Source organism: Lepus europaeus, chromosome 14, assembly GCF_033115175.1.
Source record: "Lepus europaeus isolate LE1 chromosome 14, mLepTim1.pri, whole genome shotgun sequence".
NCBI classification, from domain to species: Eukaryota; Metazoa; Chordata; class Mammalia; order Lagomorpha; family Leporidae; genus Lepus; species Lepus europaeus.
In genome coordinates, this window is record NC_084840.1 from 7,311,483 (window position 1) to 7,330,742 (window position 19,260).

General features: G+C 41.2%; 1 protein-coding gene across 1 annotated transcript in view; it reads right to left on the bottom strand.

Moving 5' to 3' along the window:
* BRINP3 (BMP/retinoic acid inducible neural specific 3) overlaps nt 1–19,006 on the bottom strand; it is a 510,736-nt gene extending 491,730 nt beyond the window's left edge. Inside the window, exon 1 of the mRNA XM_062211230.1 lies at nt 18,903–19,006. The gene's annotated coding sequence lies outside the window, so the exon portion shown is untranslated. The remainder of the gene's footprint in view (nt 1–18,902) is intronic.
* Nucleotides 19,007–19,260: the final 254 nt, after the last annotated feature.

Consider the following 19,260-nt stretch of genomic DNA (forward strand, 5'->3'; position numbering starts at 1 on the left):
TTGGAAATCACAAGGAAGGTAAACAACTAAACTTGCATGTCTTGCTAAGGGGAGAAAATACCAAGGCCCAATGAAAGAAACAAAAATTATTAAACTTATCAGCAAATTCATTATTTATTCTCCCTCAAGTATGAGAAAAAATACAAAGCGATCTTGAATTTAAGATTTCTGGATAACAACCCAAGTGGCCAATAGCGAACAAGATTTTCTGGAACACATAAGGGTGCATTTTATATAAAAGAACAAAAAGAATGAAGAACAAAAGTCAACAAAATCTTAAAAAACCAAAAATTTTGAGTTCATGTCTAAGCAGTAATAAATTGAAAAGAGGTATTACTCAGATTTTTCTTTTAATAAAATACAAAAAAGTAACAAACTTTGAAATATATTGCTGTTTAAAAATATTTTGTACATAACAAACTCAGAATAATTTCAGTGTAAGTATTGCCTCCTGATTGCCTATTTGCAAATTGCACAGAAACCTATTCAGAAAGAAAACACATAAAAGCACACTGCATATATCGTAATGGATATTTATGTATGTAATATGTAACACATAAAATCTATATTATATATAGCAATGGGTATCTGTGTATGTAATATGTAGTACATATATACTATTTATATGATATATATTTTAGGTTACAGTATCTTCCTCACTAGCCAGCTGCAATCCTATTGAAAAATAGCAGTGCATCGTTTTTGTTTTGTGTTTGAAATGCATATTAATATTGAAATTTATTAAATATTTCCTATAATATCGAAAAGTTCTAATATAGTTGAAATCACAAATACATACAGAGAATGTTGGGAATTTCCAAGTTAGATGTAATATCTTTCAGAACGGTGAGTCACATCACAAAAGCTCATTCTTAGATCACAGGTAGTCATCAGCCACTATCTGATTGGATGATAATGCTGATTCTAACTAACCGGTAAACACTTAACATGGTATGCTCTGTAACTTCTTCTATATCTTCACTTTGATTTTTGCTGCCAACATGTCCAAAATATTTCTCGAGTTTCATACAATAATTGTGTCAAGCTTATTTATTTTCTATAGTATAAAGCTGATGGAAATTTTGAAGATTAATATAAGCACTTTACATATCCATCAACTGGTTCACCAGTTTATATTTTACCATTTTATCTCTATCTTTTCGTTCCTCCCCCGGATGAGATTTTAAGTACTGAACAAGAGCTAAAGGAAAACTCTCTGATTTTCTCAAGGCCATGCAAATGCCTTGTGTGTGCACTAGACTGCTCTATAAAATAGATTCTAAATATAATCACTAACATGGATTTGATTGTAAATAAAAAATGACGCATCTTCAAAATAATGTCTTCAAAGACCAGAAGGATTGCATTTAAAAATCCACACTCTTTCTCAACATTTTAATAAAATGTGCTACCCTTTTAAATATCAAATATTAGAATCACTTATTTTCAAATAAAATATGTACATATTCTCCCATAATGGATAACATATAAACATATGAAGATTATTCTATCATATGTTTAAGTAACTGCTGGCTCTAAAATAAATACATATTAAATGCATCATTGTATAAGTCACTGAATGGTAGATCTGCTAAACAGTATCTCCACTCTGTGAAATTTTAGCAGTTTTTACATGTTTTTATTCACTATTTTCAATTCCATTTTGGTAGGAATAGTAATACAGAAAACCAGCACAATAAAGAAATTGTACGGATTGCCTTCAAGGTCTTAAACATACTGGGATGCTTTGAGATGGTGGCAAGCCACTCAAATCAAAACACTCTTGTCCTCAGGAACTTGAGGGAGAGATGCGTAATGGAGGGCACCCTGACAAAAACCCACACCCCTGCAACTGAGATGCAAAATCTCCCAACTGTTCTCCTCCTCCTTCTGTATTTCATTAAATGGCCCTTCTTTCACTCAGTCTTTACCTTCAACATCACTTTCACCCACCTGCTCAACTCATTGCCAGTATCTAGTTTCCAAGTCCCATGGTGTTGTCTTCTCAGTAGAAATCTACTCTTTCCTTCTCCCCTCACACTACTCAGCTGGCTCATTCTGTACTCCCAACACTACCACCACCACCACCTCTAAATTGAATTCCAGAAACACCTTCACCACTGGCCTTCATAACGCCAATGGCTTTCCCTAATCTGTTCTTTCTGCTTTAGTCAGATTTATCCTAATAAAGTTACTGTATAAAGTTAATGTACAACTCCTATACCCCAACTGGTGCAGTTGTCCAGTCTGCCTTCTACATCACATCCAAGCTCTAAAACGAAGGCTTTACTCTTCATCTACGTCTTCTACATGTGCCGTGACCATTATCTACCAAACAAACTATGCTGCAAAAATCATTCTATTCCTCAAATTCACCTCTCTCTCTGTTTTCTCCCCAGAATCTTGGCTTGTGCAGTCTCCTCTGCCCAAACCAGAATCTCACCTGCAGGTTCTTGATCTGCCTTTAAAACCTCAGGCGGCACTGCCACTTTATCCTCAGAGCTCTCCATGGCTCTTTAGGTTGGTTGGCCATATTTTATGATCCCAAGATGACTTCTAGTATAGCACATTTATATTGCATACTTATTTGTATGTTTGTTCACTTTGCCTACGTGTCTCTCCTTCCTCAATTAGATTTATTTCAGAGTAGGAATAATTGGCAGTTATCAGTTGAACAGTTATCAAAGTGCCTGAAATCATGTTACTTAAGGGTTAATTAAGGGCTCAGTGAAAGAACACACGTGGATTAAATAAGTGCTAAGTTGAGGCATAATCAATGTGATGTGGATGGCAAGGTTGACAAAACTCCTTTTGCATGAAATGAAAAAAATACTGACAGAGGAGTTGGCCTCAGAGTTAAGCCTCAGGATGACATCAGCTTTGTCAGTTGAATGAAAGAAATGGAATTCTGAAGTTATGGTTTCCATGTCCAACCAGTAAACACAAATGACATGTCCCAATTGTATCAAAGCAAAACATTCCTATATTTTAAAAACTGTTAAATGTAAGGGTATAAATGCCTAACAATAAATTTACTAGCTTTAAACAGACAAATAAGGGATTGATCATCAATATGATTATGGAAAACTAAGAACTTTTTCACTTATGTTCTACTACTCATACCTTCTACAGATAGAAAGCATTTACAAAAATCAAACACAGATCCTAGTCAATAAGCACAAACACAAACCTCACAGAGGAGCACAGTGTGACTACACTGTTCTATCAGTCATATTTAAGTAATAACAATATGGAAGTAGCAATTGAATAGCTTGTCCCTGCCTGGCTGGAAGGCTATATGCTTGATTATTAATTTATAAAAATCAATAATAATTATTATGTAAGTTGATTATATGAATTATATAATTATATACTAATAATATATTAATTTATAAATCATAAATTTAATTTCAGTCAACATAACTCCCTATGAGGAAAAAAAAGACAATGATGATAAAATGAAATTGTATTAAAGAACAAAAAATGTACTGTCCAGTTGTTGCTGCTTTTGCATAACTGGATTTTATTTGAACTTGTTGCATATTTTAAAATTTTAGTCTTCTTCATTATTTGCAAGTATAATTCCAAAAAGAATATTTACCACACTTATAAAACATAACTATATCTTTGTATAAAAGTAAATAGACATTTGTTAAGGCCATTGGGTATGCCAAGTATGTCATGAATATTTCCCGATCTCACCTTCCAGCAGGAGAATGTGGTATATAGTATTATCACCACTTGTTATCTAGAAAACTGAATAAAAAAGTGAATAAGCATATGGTTCAAAAAGGATTCAGAAGTAATCATCTGAAATCAAGCTGAATACCAGAGTCTCCCCGCTTCTCCACCACACTACAACCTAATTAGGACTGATTGCAGAGTGAAAGTTGTTCATTAGCATTTTGTCACTTACAAATAAAAGTTAAATTATAAAGTATGAGAAACGGCAATGAAAACTGAAATAAAACTAAAATTAAGGAATATTTTCCCAGGCTATAGCAAGTGATCTTAATAACTGCATATTATGGATTTTCAGGGGTGTCTGTATAATTTAACATTTTCAATGTGGGTGATAGTTTAAGTTAACTAAATGTGATTTAATGTAACACCTTTTGAAACATGTATAAACTCAAAAACCAAAAAACTATTTTTTCATATTGCATATGTTATTCATTGAGTTGAAAAGTCTAATCATGGTCAGAATAATTTAATTTACCTATCTTCAGAGAACTTACAAGATTAATCCAATAGGCTTTCATGATTCAATTGTATCATAAATTACTTTATAACACTACTAAAAGGAAAAAAAAAAGGAACTATTCAACATATCTATAACAGAGTTGGTATCTCACAATGGGAGATGTAATAAAATTTCAGTGAAATTAGATGACTTGTAATATTTTGCTGAAATGCAATCATAAAATTTTAATTAAGGTCAGTTTTCTTATATTCTAAAACATGCCAGATAATGTCAAGAATATGTGGTTCATTTCCAACAAGTATTATTTTAAGAGACAAAAGTGTGAAAACTCTGGACTACGGCTAAAAAAAAAAAATGTATTTTAGAACCCCATATGGGAGGGAAGATCCGTGGATAAAGGAATATAGTTTTAAATGTAGGCACTGCTCTTCTAAACAGCAGTTAATACTCAAGTATTAAATTTGATTCACACGCTCAAACCTATGTGTGTCATGTAATCAAACATTTTCTACATGCACGCACATCTCGATTCTTAGATCTGAACACTCACAAGGGCACACAGCCTATAGTCAGAGTAATGCAAGAATGAGAGCCTTATTGTTGAGCGTCATTACAAGTACTGTAGTAATGACACATTGCTTTACTGCTCTGGTGAAACGCTAGCTACGTTCTGCAATTTTAGATTTCAAACAACGCTAGATTATTCTGTCTTAATCTGGATATTGCTCATTTAAAGGTAATGAATTTTTACTTTTTTTTTTTTTTTTTTTTTTTTGACAGGCAGAGTGGACAGTGAGAGAGAGACAGAGAGAAAGGTCTTCCTTTGCCGTTGGTTTCACCCTCCAATGGCCGCCGCGGTAGGCGCACTGTGGCCGGCGCACCACGCTGATCCGATGGCAGGAGCCAGGTGCTTATCCTGGTCTCCCATGGGGTGCAGGGCCCAAGTACTTGGGCCATCCTCCACTGCACTCCCTGGCCACAGCAGAGAGCTGGCCTGGAAGAGGGGCAACCGGGACAGAATCCGGTGCCCCGACCGGGACTAGAACCCAGTGTGCCAGCGCCACAAGGTGGAGGATTAGCCTAGTGAGCCGTGGCGCTGGCCAGGTAATGAATTTTTAAATAGCCAAATGAACTAACTCAAATTTGATATTTCATCATATAAAAATTTCAGATAATCCATCAAGTTTTAATGTCTTGCAAATGCTGCACAATGTGGACCACTAAGTAGGTGATACAGCTTTTTCTATGCTCAACCAGAAAAAGAGAAACAGGGTTGCATTATCTCTGTGCTTTGGCTGAAGTTAACATGAGTATGTAAAAAAGTAAAAAAGGTAATTTTTACTTTTAGGTATACAAATTATCACTGGATATAAATAGGAATGAGAAAAAATGAGTTTTTATTTTTCCTGTGCTTTGACATGCCTTTAAGGCAATAAAGTTAAAAAGTAGTGATAACTTCAAAATCAAAACTAAATTCTTCAACTAAAGGCACCAAGGCAACCTGAATATACGCAATCAGAGATTACAAAAATAAACTAAATGAACATTTATTTGAATTAGTAATTCACTTTGAACGTTAAAACAAATGTCCTGGTGGGTTAATCACTACTCTGAATTCTTTTCAAGACGGTATGCTGGAAATCATTAAGATAAGTATAGACTGGGGACAGATTTCCATTCATGAATTTTCTACAATTTTACAATGTGAGGTGATTATCTTCTCTTAACACCTTTGTTCACCACCGGATTATGAGGGGCTTGCTGGCACGGATTAAGTTTTCGCAACCCCTGTGTCCCTCCTGCTTCACACTATCTGGCACACGGCAACCTTCGAGAACACGCACGTGGGATGTTCTTTACAGGTGCTTGCACTGCCAGGAGATTAATATTAAATTTATCTCTTAGGAAGGCTCTGCTATTGTAATTTTTGCCATCTTTCTTTTTTTCCCCTTCATAAGAACCATGTTTCCTTGTTTCAAGCCCCTGTGTATGGCATAAAGCTGGCCTTGGAAGTGTATCCTGCTAATCATTTAACTCTGCTGAAGCTGTGCTCCAGAGGGTCCTTCTCATTTATTTTAACTGATCAGGCAACGCAAGGCCTCTGAATTACAGCCCTAAGTGTTTTCCATCTTAATGAGGCTGGGCACTCCTCTGAGGAGTGCATTCTTCAAAGGGAACTAATCTCTTGCCTGATCCTGTCAAATAGGATCGCGGCCTCCCTATAAAGGCCAGGTAAATGGTTGGATGGCAGGCCCAATCCGAAAACTGAGCAGACGGTGAGCTCCACCCCTTCGTGCTGTCCGGCACACAGGCGAAATGGTTCTTAGAATTCCAAACTATAAACGTCACCTGGGTTGCCAGATAAATATATACTACCATGGTATTCAACACAGATGGTCTCACAACGAAAAGCTCGCTAAGATTCAGATGCTACCTGCTTCTCATTCACAGTGGACACTGAAGGTCAGATAAGGGGTGTTCGCCGTTACAACCTAACTTTGGAGGAAAATATGAGGACTGCTTCAGCAGATGCTCTCCCTTGAACTCCCTTCCTGGAAAGACCCGGGTGTTTCTGTTTTGCCGGGTCCCATTCAGCCAGTCTGAGCAGAATGCCCCACATGCCACCACCACAGGCACCTGACCAGGCTCCCCGTGCCCCACGACCCTCAGGTGATCCGAGCAGCCTGGCCTATCTTCAGCTGGGATCCCGTTAGGTCGGCTTATGGAGACCCCCAGATCCCTCACGACTCCGCTGAGTGATTTCCCATCCACAGACCTCCATCCTACCCTTAGCTCTGAATTTACCCCTTGTCATTTTCCTCTGTGTATCTGAAGTTGAGCCAAATACCACTCTCCTGCATAAAACTCTGTCTTACCATCCTTTAACAAGTGTCCCAAGAATCTTTTCCTTTAATGGTTGCAGAAAATTTATTATAATTAATGTAGTTTCCTAGCAAAACAGTGAAAGGGGAGGCAGTTTCAATAAAGATTATAAGAATCTACATATAGGAGTGGAGTAGAAATAATGGCTGCAGACATCAAGATTTAAGATGGCTACTGTATTATTATTTCTTGTCACTGAAAGAATTTTGTCACACAAATGTCCAGTTAAGGAAACTGGAGAAATAAAGCTAATTTTAAAAGGTTTTTTCAACATCATAATATGTGCAAGCTATGTACACAGGTATGTACTATTTGCACCTGATTTTATGGACAATGTCCCAAATGCATTCTTTGTTCTTCAATGCATTCTTTTTTTTTTATTTTTAAAACCTGAAAATTTATTATTTTTTCAGCAAAGGCATTTATACTGTTCTAGCTAGCTAAAGTGTTATCATTAATAGAGAAAAGACTCAGTGCTGGGGTAAATTATCTTGGAGTTTGGAAACTAAAAATAGACAACACATCTATTGATCTATCCAACCACCAAAACTTATCCTGGAGTTAACCAAACCTACAAATTGAAACAAGCTGTTTAATTAGAAGCTTTTTCATTAAAAAGGTAAGCAAAAGTATGTCTTCTAAAAGCACAAAAGAAATATTACATTTAAGGAGCTTCTACAAAAGTTTGATTTTTAAAGAAAAAAAGCTCTGATGATAAGGGTCATAGGAAAAAGCTTTAAAATTTCAAAATAATAAGATTCAGATTCTTTTTATCCATGTGTAAGAAAATGGAAAAGTTAAAACGTATTCAATCCAGGAGTGTCTTACTGCATATATTGTCAGTAGTCCCCTAAATCTGTCCCTCTGGGTCACAGCTTTACTCAGTTCACAGGGCACTAGTCCCACTGCAGTTTAGCCAACAGGAAGCCGGGACTTGGCGCTGCTTCACTCACTGATGTGTCAGCGGCACCCACAAGAGAATACAGCATGTGGAAGATCCCTATTACTAACAAGTGGATGGAATGAGAAAAAATAAATTTCTGAAGTAAAATGCTGGAGGTTAATTTGACTTTCTGTCCATTAAAATGGCTAAGGGCAAAATGAATAACCCATTGCAAATGTTCTACTATAAAGAAGATACCATTTCCATTTTTTTTAATAAAACAATACACACACACAGACCAAGATGCCAACTAAGGGGCCTGCACTGTGGCATTGCCGGTAAAGCCACCACCTGCAGTGCCAGCATCCCACATGGGCACCAGTTGGAGACATGGCTTCTCACCTTCACACCAAGCTCTCTGCTATGGCCTGGAAAAGCAGTGAAAGATGGCCCAGGTTCTTGGGTCCCTGCACCTGTGTGGGAGACCCGGAAGAAGATCCTGGCTCCTGGCTGCAGATCGGCCCAGCTCCGGCCATTGTGACCATTTGGGGAGTGAACCAGGGGATGGAAGATCTCTCTCTCTCTCTCTCTTTCTCTCTTTCTCTCGCTCTTTCTGTGCCTATGCTCTCTATAACTCTGCCTTTCAAATAAATAAAAAATTCTTTTTAAAAATACCAACTAAAACATCACGCCGCAAGTTGTAATGACATTATTTTCAGAACTGTCGTAGCTCCTCCATTTCACTTTAAGAGTTATCCCTTAATACCCTCTTTGTCAACTTATCCCTGTGCCGAGAAACAAGACCCTCATCTCCAAGTTGAATTTACAATATCAAAATTGGATGTGTGTTGAAAATAAAATGTGTGACCAGGCACGAATTTGCTTTCATGTATTAATTAAAATAGTGTACTGCAAATAGAAAAAATCTATAAGCATCATTATGAGCAATGATGGTATCTTTTATTATATTCCCTAGGTTTAACCCAGTGCACACAATTTATCAGACATCCAATGCACAGTTAAAAACAAATAGCAACAACAAAATAGATGTGACCTACAATAAGAAAGCCAATCCAGCACCAAGTATCTCAAGCTGTATCTGACATCCCCCAAAGCTCTCTGAACCATCTAGCCAAGCACATGGAATCTGGTGTTTCTAATTGAAGAATGCCTCTCCAGCCACGAACTTCAGCACAGCCAACCTTGCAGTTTAGAGATGCTGCCACAGCCCATATTTTCACATGATACAGAATCTAACCATGCCTGGTATCAGTAACATGGAGGCGCTCCAAAGAGTTTATGGCAAATGGAATTAGAAGATGAGTTTAGGGAGGATGTTGTGGCACAAAATGGTTACGATGCTGCTTGGGGTGTGCACATCCCATATCAAAGCGCCAGTTCCAGTTCTGAGTCCTGGCTACCCTGTTTCCAACCCAGCTTCCTCTTATCCAGCTTGCAGGCAGAGGAAGGTCGCCCAAGCACTTGGGTTCCTGCCACCTATGTGGGAAACCCAAATGGAGTTCCTGCCCCCTGTCTGCAGCTTAACCCAACCCTGGGGTGTTGTGAGATTTGTGGAATGAACCATCAGATGGAGGATATCGCCTCTCTCCCCACTCCCTTCTGCCAATCTACCTTGCAAATAAATATATATTTTCACAAAGAGAATTGAATTTTGGTATACAAAATTTGAAATTCATTTATAGTTCTTTCATAATCTATATTTTACAAGAACTTCTTGAATATCTCTCATACCTTCCTGTTTTGTCTCTAACTAACCTTTTATATAACAGGAAGCATCTGCCTCCACTCTTATCAACACACTACTTTAACTTGTAAAATAGCCCGAACTGTCCTGAAACTAAAAAGGTTGTATGATATTAGATTTCAAAAGAAAAGCAAAGTAAATGTATGTGAAAAATCTGCATTTTGAAGACAGTCTTTATATAAAACAAATTCTGAAGGAAATTACAAGAAAGAATAAATGGAACATCACTATGGTATATACAGAGTACTGATCACTACCTATCGTGCGGCATATCTTGTGCATATGAATTGGTGATTTCTGAAATCACAGTGTCCAGCCCTGTTAGGAATTATCTTCCAAATGACAATCACATGACTCATTGTTCCTAGATTTATCTGAGACCAAAATTTAGAAATAGATACATTTTATTGAACAGTTAACAGCTGTCGTTTTAAAACCTGAAGGAAACAAGCTATCATCTTCAGCTTAGACTACAACAAATCTTTATCTTCAAAAAAATAAGAAATTTCAAATTTTGGTCACTTTTGAGATGATGGATCTTGTGATTAACCTTTTGATTACCTAATCTACTTGATATTACTGAAGAGAAAGAAAGGTTTCAGTAACATTTCATATTGGGACATTGATACTTATTCTAAGTCAGATTTGATAAACAGTAGTTGTCAAGGATAGGTGTAAAAGTTAATAATTACAGGACTGATCTTGCATGTCCATTCTGACTTGTCTTCAAATGAATTATGATTTGTTATTTTGTCTTTCAAATTAGTAAAATAAGATATGTAAAGATTCTGCATCCTGTGGCCGGGTGAAATCTACAGACTGAAACTCATCAGAGTCTCAGAGGATATACAGACACTCGGAATTATTTTTGCTCCAGTATGGCTATAGCTACACGCTAAAAACATAAATAACCTTGATGCAAAAGTTCTGAAACACGAAGTGATACATGGCAAAAGTGTGTGTGTTGGTAAGATAGCGAGGCTTGTCAACCCACAAGCTATGTCTCCACAAAGAGGTGAGAAATACGCTTAAAACAGTTAATTTAAAGAGAGTTAAAATTAATCCTAAAGGGTATGGGAGATGTCTTTTTTTTTTTTTATTTGACAGAGTTAGACAGTAAGAGAAAGAGAGACAGAAAGTTCTTCCTTCCATTGATTCACCCCCCAAATGGCCGCTACGGCCAGAGCTGTGCCGATCCGAAGCCAGGAGCCAGGTGCTTCCTCCAGGACTCCCATGTGGGTGCAGGGCCCAAGCACTTGGGCCATCCTCCACCGCCTTCCTGGGCCACAGCAGAGAGCTGGACTGGAAGAGGCCAGCTCCAGCAGGTGTCCTTTAATAAATTCTTCAGGAATCTCTTTTTCTTAGTTAAGAAGTTAAAAATTCAATTCTCTCAGTAGACTGGGTTCACTTCCGTGAGTTTACGTTAAAAAGAAAATGAAACAATAGAGCTCTCCCCGTGACTGAATAACAGACTGAAACCTTCAATGACTAGGAAAAGTATTTCATAAAACTATTGCATCATAATTGTTTGTTCAAAAATAAACTTTAATAAAAATCGTTTTTAAAAAATCCTTTTGGAGTGATATAAGTCCTCAGGAAGAAAAGGTACTTCCTTCTTGTTGGTGGTGTTGATGGGCAATTGATACTTCATTTTATTCTAGATCATTCAATTTTCAAAACTTGTCTTCTTCCTCACTTGTTCGTATGATCTTGAAAATATTACTTTTCGAAATGTACTGCAACTGGACTATGAAAATTAGCCAGCGGTCTAGGTGAATAATTAAAAATTCTATTACTAGAAACAAGCAAGATCATTAAATTTAAGTATTTTGGGTAAGCTACACATGATCTATATATTAATGTTTTGTGACACAGAAGAAAATGTTAAAAAAGTATGCATTAATTTTCTTAAGATAATACTTTGTTCAACATAAGAAAGTGTTAAGAAAATCATGCATTAATTATCTTAATATCTTGTTTAACTTTGAAGAATGATTTATCCAACATTTCATGATTATCCTTCTAAAAATTTAGAGTGAATTGATTATTATTTAAGAGATGCTCACTTCTGAAAAAGACAGTTCCTGGTCTCTATGTATACATTTACAGGCTAATTTTTCAAACCATCAGAAATGTTACCACACTTAGGACATGAAAGGCACTTGAATATATTATCCACCCGAGGAACTTCTTGACTGCATTAATTTTATTCTTTAGCTATGCCAGAAAGGGCTCCTGTACAGCACTACCAAATTAAATATCGAAAAGCAGTTTGAAAACATATGTCTTAAAAGCACAAATACCAATGATTTGACACAGAACATGGTTTTAAGCTCAACTTGCACACACATGTGATTTGTAGATATGGTAGTTACATAAACCCATGATTTCATCTCTAAATTTATTCTCTGATTTAACTGAAGTGTTTTTCCATATACACTTAATTTTGTGTATATCATCTGAAATGTTCTTAAGAAAAAAATGTTTCCTTTGTGGGAGCAAGTGTTTAATGACTCTATAAGCACTGCGTGTCTATGTACTGGCCACTATTTGACACTGAGAAATCTCAAATTTATGCTTACTCAGTTCTGGTTTCCCAAGGCTAGATTGTTTTTTAATAGTGTAATATTCTAGAGATAGCTTTTAAAATTAACAAAATGCAGGAGTCCAGAAAAGTTAATAAAAAGCAGCTCAATCCTGATGAGCTTGGCTGATATTCACAGAATTCAGAAAGAATAAGTCTATCTATAAGTATTCTTTCACAATAAATCTATAATGGAATTTCAATGCAACACACCATTATGAGGGAATAATTCTTACATAGCAGAGAGCTACAATACATTTGAATGTAATGTTCACATGTTTATTAATTTAATCAATAAATGTGTATTTTATAGATTTAATTTGCTGGAACTACAATATGGTAGCTACTTTATTAGCTATTAAAGGGAATGTGTTATGCTTTGGGTGCTCTTAAAGGCATCCACATCTAAGTAAATTAGAGTTTCAGTTTTAAAACAAATACTTCTCAAAACAAACAATCAAAGTAGGTCAAACTGAGGATATACTCCTTTTTGAACTCTAGTCTGGGGAGAAATTTTGAAAATTGTGAAATGTGATTATTAATAATGAATAAGATAGAATGAGAGTCTACAAAGCTTACTCAACTCAACAGATTATCATTTTCCAACAACTCAATTTTTCTTTCTCATTTAAAGATACGCACTAAAAATCAATAACTATTATTCCAGGATAAAAGCTTGTAAATCCAATCAGCTCGTCATTGATAACATATTAGTTATAACTTTAATCTTTTAATCTTTGTAGGAAAGGGACGGGTTAATGAGGTCGAGTTCTATTATTATAGCATCCCCTAGCTAGTTATTCTGAACATCAAACTGGGCAACACTATACAACTTAGGACGGATACTTTACTCAGAGCATTAAGCACAGAGGAGTGAATCTATAGCTTATGAAATAATAATCTGTAGAGAATGTGTAACTAGATAGGACTGCAAGTTGGTAACTGGATATAAGTATTCTTGATAGCTCATCAAATATGCTTTAAAATGATAGTGATAAAAGACTTAAAATGTTATTGATGAGGATATTTGACGACCAGCATAAAATGGTTTCAGTGGCTACCGCTTTTCAAACTAAAAAAAAAAAAAAAAAAAGAGGAAATGGGCCAGAACTTCCAGCTACACCTTCAGTAGAAGAGCCATTAGTGGGTATGATTGAATTTCAGCCTCAGAGATTCATTTTCTCTGCTCCAGAACAAAGTAAACATTATTACCATACAGACTTCTTTTAACAATTAATAAGCAATTAATAATATTCATGCCCAGAATATTTTTATTTGCTCTTCTTTAGAACTAATGAATTATAACATGAACATCAAATCGATAAAAATCATGCGGGGTATGTGGAAAAACTGCTTCAAGTTAGATTTCTAAGCTTCTAAGTGAAATAATCCAAATAGTTGCTAAATTAAAATACCAGCAATGCCAAATGTTGCTCCATTTTTTCTGATAAAACTAGAAAGTAAGGTTTTTTCATATTTTTTCATATTAAAGGTGTTACACAAAAATACTTTGATCATGTTTTCAATTAAGAACAGAAATAATCAGGTTGATAATATAATTCTGCTAAGAAATCAGACTTTCTTCTCATTAAGTGACACTACCAAGTCATTCAAGAGCCAACCAGTCTGTAAAAGTAGTCTCCCAAAACTGCATTAAGGCCAAGGTAAATACCCTGCCGATAAGAACTAACACCCCTCAGAAAATTTCAGGTTTTTTTTTTTAATTACAAAAGATCAAAACACCAACAAGGGTACTGATTAAACACTTTAGCACCATGATACATCAGACCAAAAGACAAGTTTAAAAAGACTAATCAAAAAATTCAAACAAATGTGTTTTGCAAAATATATTTTTCATAACTCTTGTCCTTTTAAAACGTTTTCATCTCTATCTCATCTTACCTACAACTTTCTCAATTAGATCTTCTCTTCTCCAAATGAGAGATGAGGAAAATAAATGAATAGCAGGCAAGAAATCTTACTACAATCATATTAATCAGGTAGAACCAGAACTGAAATTCAAGAAGGAACCCTACATCTATCAGCACTTCACTTTTCCCAATAACCCAGTATGATGAGGGTGAAGAGGAAAACATGAGTTTTAGAAGAGCACATCATTAAATATAAGTCAAAAGCATAACATCCAAGCACCATTATGATATTTTTAAGAAGATTATTTTTGTGTTAAACTTTTCCGATGAGTATCATATTCTCATTTGTGCCTGACCTCTTTTATTACTAATTTTCCAGGTTTTAAATTACTCAATATTAGATTTATTTTAATCAGCAACTACTTGCTTTAAAAATTATGTAAAAATCACAAAATAACAGGAAATCTAGGAAACTAAAGTACAGACTGATAATGAAGCATCAAGTTGCAATGCTAGCAGTTGTGTTCTGTGAACTTGTATAGACAAACACACAGAGGCACTATTCTGAAAAGAAGTCTGCATTTCTTTAAAGACCACACAAACCTAGGAGCAAAACCAACGATTGAAACTGGGTATGTGCCCTCCAGCTGGCTCCCAATACACACACACATACAGACACACACATACACACACACAGGCACACACACACTATTTTGAGTGCTGATGGTTTCTTCCCAATTGGGTTTGTTTTACTTAAAATATATAACAAATTTTTTCCATGTAGGAAATCAAGATGTACTACAGTTTATGAAAATACACATTCCTATTATATTTTTGAGGTTCCTGAGAGAAAATATCTCCTGAGAGGATGGAATTACATATTACCAGATTAAAAAATAAATGAGATTGATCATTACATAGTATCAAGCCTATCTCATTTGGAAAACGTTATTAAAAACAACGTGGATTTAAGGCAAATCCCTTCTCTGCTCATTCAAAAATGGAGAATACATAAGTATACTTATGTGTACATAATTGCTACATTAACTTTAACAGGATAAAATGAGAAAGAATTGAAGCATTGAAATTCATTGACAAATTACTTTCCCTAGTAGGATAAAAACTACCTTTTCCATCCAACTAAGAGAAAGTACTGTAACTTCGCAATTTCACAAACCAAAGTTGCAATTATCTTGTACATGATCTTCAAGATTTTATCGGTGCCTTACAAGCAGAATAACTATTGATCACAGATCCACATCAACAAATGTAAGCATTAAAATATTTCCAGAAAATTTTAAAGAATGCAATTAGAGAAGAGACAGTGTCATTAACAAGTGGAATAGTTTTACAATTTGGTATTTATTTATTGGCTTCACCTTGTGGAAACTCCACCCTCATTCACCATGTCAGTGGAACATGACAAAACACCACCAACAATAATTTCTAAAACTTAGGAACACTTAGTGGAAGAAATCGGTAGGCTGCCCAATCTAACACCTTCCAAACTTTAACTTTATAGAGATTCATTCTGATGACTGTTTCCATAGTTTTCCGAATTTTGATTTTTTTTTCCACCCCAGTGTTCTGGCTGGTCTCCTAACTCCAAAGATCTCTGCATCTGGGTCCCTCCGAAGCCTGCTCATGGGCAAGCTCTCCTGCCCTCATCTGTCAACCCGCCCTCACCCCGTGTTCAAGACTGAGAGAACATGAAAATGCCCAAAGAACACCCCTCTCCAGTGTCCCGCATTGCCTTGCTGTTCCAGGACGCCCTTCCCAGTCCCCCCACCAAGTGCCTGGAGTACCCAGAGGTCTGTGACCTTAGCAAGAGGCAGGGTCCCAGCGCATTTCTTCAAGTGCACCTGCCCTGTGGCTCCAGGGTCGCAGGTCCCTTCCTCTAACCCCCACCATGCACCCAAGTACCGGATCTTTGCAACACTGTTACACGGCTGGGTGCAGGCACGTTCAACATGCCCAGGGTTTTCGACAGAGTCTCCAATGTGCATATCAAGAAGTCGTGCATCACACAGAGCCCCAGGAACACACACACACACACACACACGCTCAAGGCTGGAACCGGGCTGGGGGAACCATCCCGGGACGGGTCAAGCCCGGGGTACACAGCTGTCCATCACACAGAGACATTCAGACCGTACCTGCTCCACCGCACGACGACCAAACACACCCGGAGAGTCCCTGGCATCACCGGCACCATCAGTCCTCCATCAGCTGTGACAGTTTTACACCCTGGCGCCCTCGCCTCTGCTTACTCACATCTGACTGCCTTCAACCCGTCTAAGCCACCCCCCGGGTGGGGGCTCGGGCAGCCCCCGCACCTCGCGCGGCCAGGAGCGCGCACGGGGTCTGCCCCTGCGTCCCGCAGCCAGGTCCCCGAGGCGGGCGCCCCAGCTCGCTCCGGAGCGCGCGGCGGAGCCTCGGGCTTCCAGGTCCCTGTGCGGCGGACCTCAGTGCCGCCCGTGCGGCTGCGGAACGCGCAGGCGGCGGCGGCCAGGGAGCCCCACCCCCTCCCCACCCCACCCCCGGGAAAATCGAATAAAAACCGAGTTTAAGGGGGGAGGGGGGGGTTGGTAAATCGTCCAGGCTGCTGGAGACCCTCGCTCCAGGCTGTGAACTTGGCGCCAGCTGGGACTTGGGACTCGCGCGCCCTCCGGGTTCCGGGTTGGGGGTGCGGGGGGCGGGGCCGGTCCGCGGCGCCTCGGAAGTCCCCTCCCGCGGCCTCGGGTCGCCCAAGCCCACCTAGCGGCCCGAGCCGCCCTGAGCTGACCTGCCACCTACTCCTCCCCCAGCCACCACCACCAAAAATAAACACTAAATCCCCGGTACCACGCAGAGGTGCGCAGGGACCCCGTGCACCCCGCGTCCGTCCTCACCTACGCAGCAGGTCTCGCTCAAGTTTGGCCCCCCCGAAGGCTGCACGGCGAGCGCAGCCCGCCAGCCCCGCGCCGGCCTCGGGTCCCCCGCCAGGGGCCGCGCAGGAGCCTGCGGCGCGGGTCTGGGGCCCGCCCCGCCGCCCCGCCGCCCCGCACCTGCTCCTCCCGCGCCGCCCGGAGCTGCGGAGCGGCGTCCAGGCTCGGGCGCCTGTTGCTCGCCTCCCGGGGAGGCTGCGGACGGCTGCGGGGGCCTCTCCGAGACGCGCGTCTCCCCGGCTCCGACGCGAGCGAGCGCGCGCGGGCTCCAGGTGAGAGCGGAGCGGCACGCACTCACCTCGACTCGGGCACGCGAGCGGCGGGCGCGGGGCTCCGGACGCCCCGAAAGTTGCTCTTCTGCCTCCCGCCTCCCGCCGCCCTGCGCGCCCGCGGCAGCCTCGGAGGAGGGCGCCGGGGATTGGGGAGCGGGGCTCGCAGCGCGGTCGCGGCCGCGGGTGGCCCCGGCTCCTCGGGGCTGGACGCCCGGCCTGGGGTAGGTGGGCAGGGGGAGCGGGCGAGGGGCGCAGCGGCGCGGACCTGGCTGACGGTCCAGCCGGCTCAGAGCAGCCGAGGGGGAGGAAGCCCGAGTCGGGGGATGGGTGACGCCGCAGCTGGAGGACTTTTCTGTCTGGAAGCCAAGAGGGCTTTTGAATTTAAAGAGAAAAAAAAAAAAAAAAACGAAAAGAAAGAAAGCGGGGGGGGGGGGGGGTGTCGAGTCAGCCATCCCTGACCACAAGAACAGTTCGCGAGAAATTTTTAAAAAGGGGGGCGGGGGGCTTAAACAATAGGTTCTCACCTCTGTCCACCGCGGCGAAGGGAAATGATACTTGTTGGGGGAGAGGGGGGACACAGAGAAGACCCCGAGCGTCGGCCCGCGCGGGCTGTGGCCACGGGAGCCCCGCGCACTGGCCGCGTTCACATCCCTGCTCGCCCACCACAAGCGGGTGGGCGGGTGGGCGGGTGCGCGAGCGAGAGGCCAGGTCTCCCTGCGAGGTTGGCCTCTGAGCCTCTAGGTATTGGGAAGGAGAGCATCCGCGGTTCCCCCGGGGCTTGCTCCAGGTGTGCCGTCGTCACCTGTGCACCTGCTCACGCGGGGTGCCCGCGGAGATGGCTCCGGGCGGGTCCAGGTGCGACCTCCTCGGAGAGGCAAGGCGTTCCTGCGTGATTTGGGAGGTTGTGGGGGTTTAAAAAAGAAAAACGGTACAACACCCCCCCCCCCCCAACTGACAACTGACAGCCGCCGCCTTGCCACACAGTGGCATTTCGGTGAGACGGCGCTGCTGGACCCCGTGAACGTGCACTTTACCAAAAGTCCTGGCTGAGTCCTGCGGTCTCAGAGCAGCACTGACCCCACGGCCCGCTCCCATCAGACGCAACTTTCCCGGACCCCGGCACCCACGAGGGCCCTTTCAGGCTCAAGCGCTCGCTTGCTCGCTCTCTCCCTCCCTCTCTCTCCCTCTCTCCCTCTCCCTCTCTCTCTCACATGTTATTTGACCTTTGCAATGGCACCAGGACGTTCACCCCAGAACAGTTCACGTCCGTGTCCGTGCAACCTGAGGTAGAAATGAGAACTGAACGAGAGGGCCAAGGAGGTGCGGGGCGCTGGGCTGATGCACGGTGGGGGGAATCGCTCAGCAGGACCAAGGTAGTGAGCACACCGAGGAGGAGTGAGCGTTATAGAGGTTTGAGTTCTGAAAAGCTAAAAAAATTAAAAAAAAAAAAAAAAGACTTTTAAAAATAAGACAGCTCATGACCGCAGTTCCCAGGGACGGGAAGAGGACTCACCAGAGGACATCCCAGGAGGCCAGATGACTGTGAGAAAAACGCAGCCAGGGTGCGCACGGACGGTCCATGGCCCTCCCGGCCCGGGCGCCCGGGCACTTTGCAATCAGCAGCCGTCCCCGCTGGCGTGGAAGCAGCGTCCGGGAGAGCCGCGAGCGCGCGCGGGCAGCGGAAGCGCAACGTGGAAGGGATGGGGCGTTTTGGGGGTGGGGCCGGGAGTTTATTGGCGGGGGCCCCCCTCGGCGGCCGGGAGCGGGAATTTACAGACTGTCCACACCGCCCTACCGCGGGGGAAGACGGAAGTGAGGGTCGCGGGCGAGCAGGCGCCGGAGCTCCGCGCCAGCTGCCCGCGCCGCGTGCC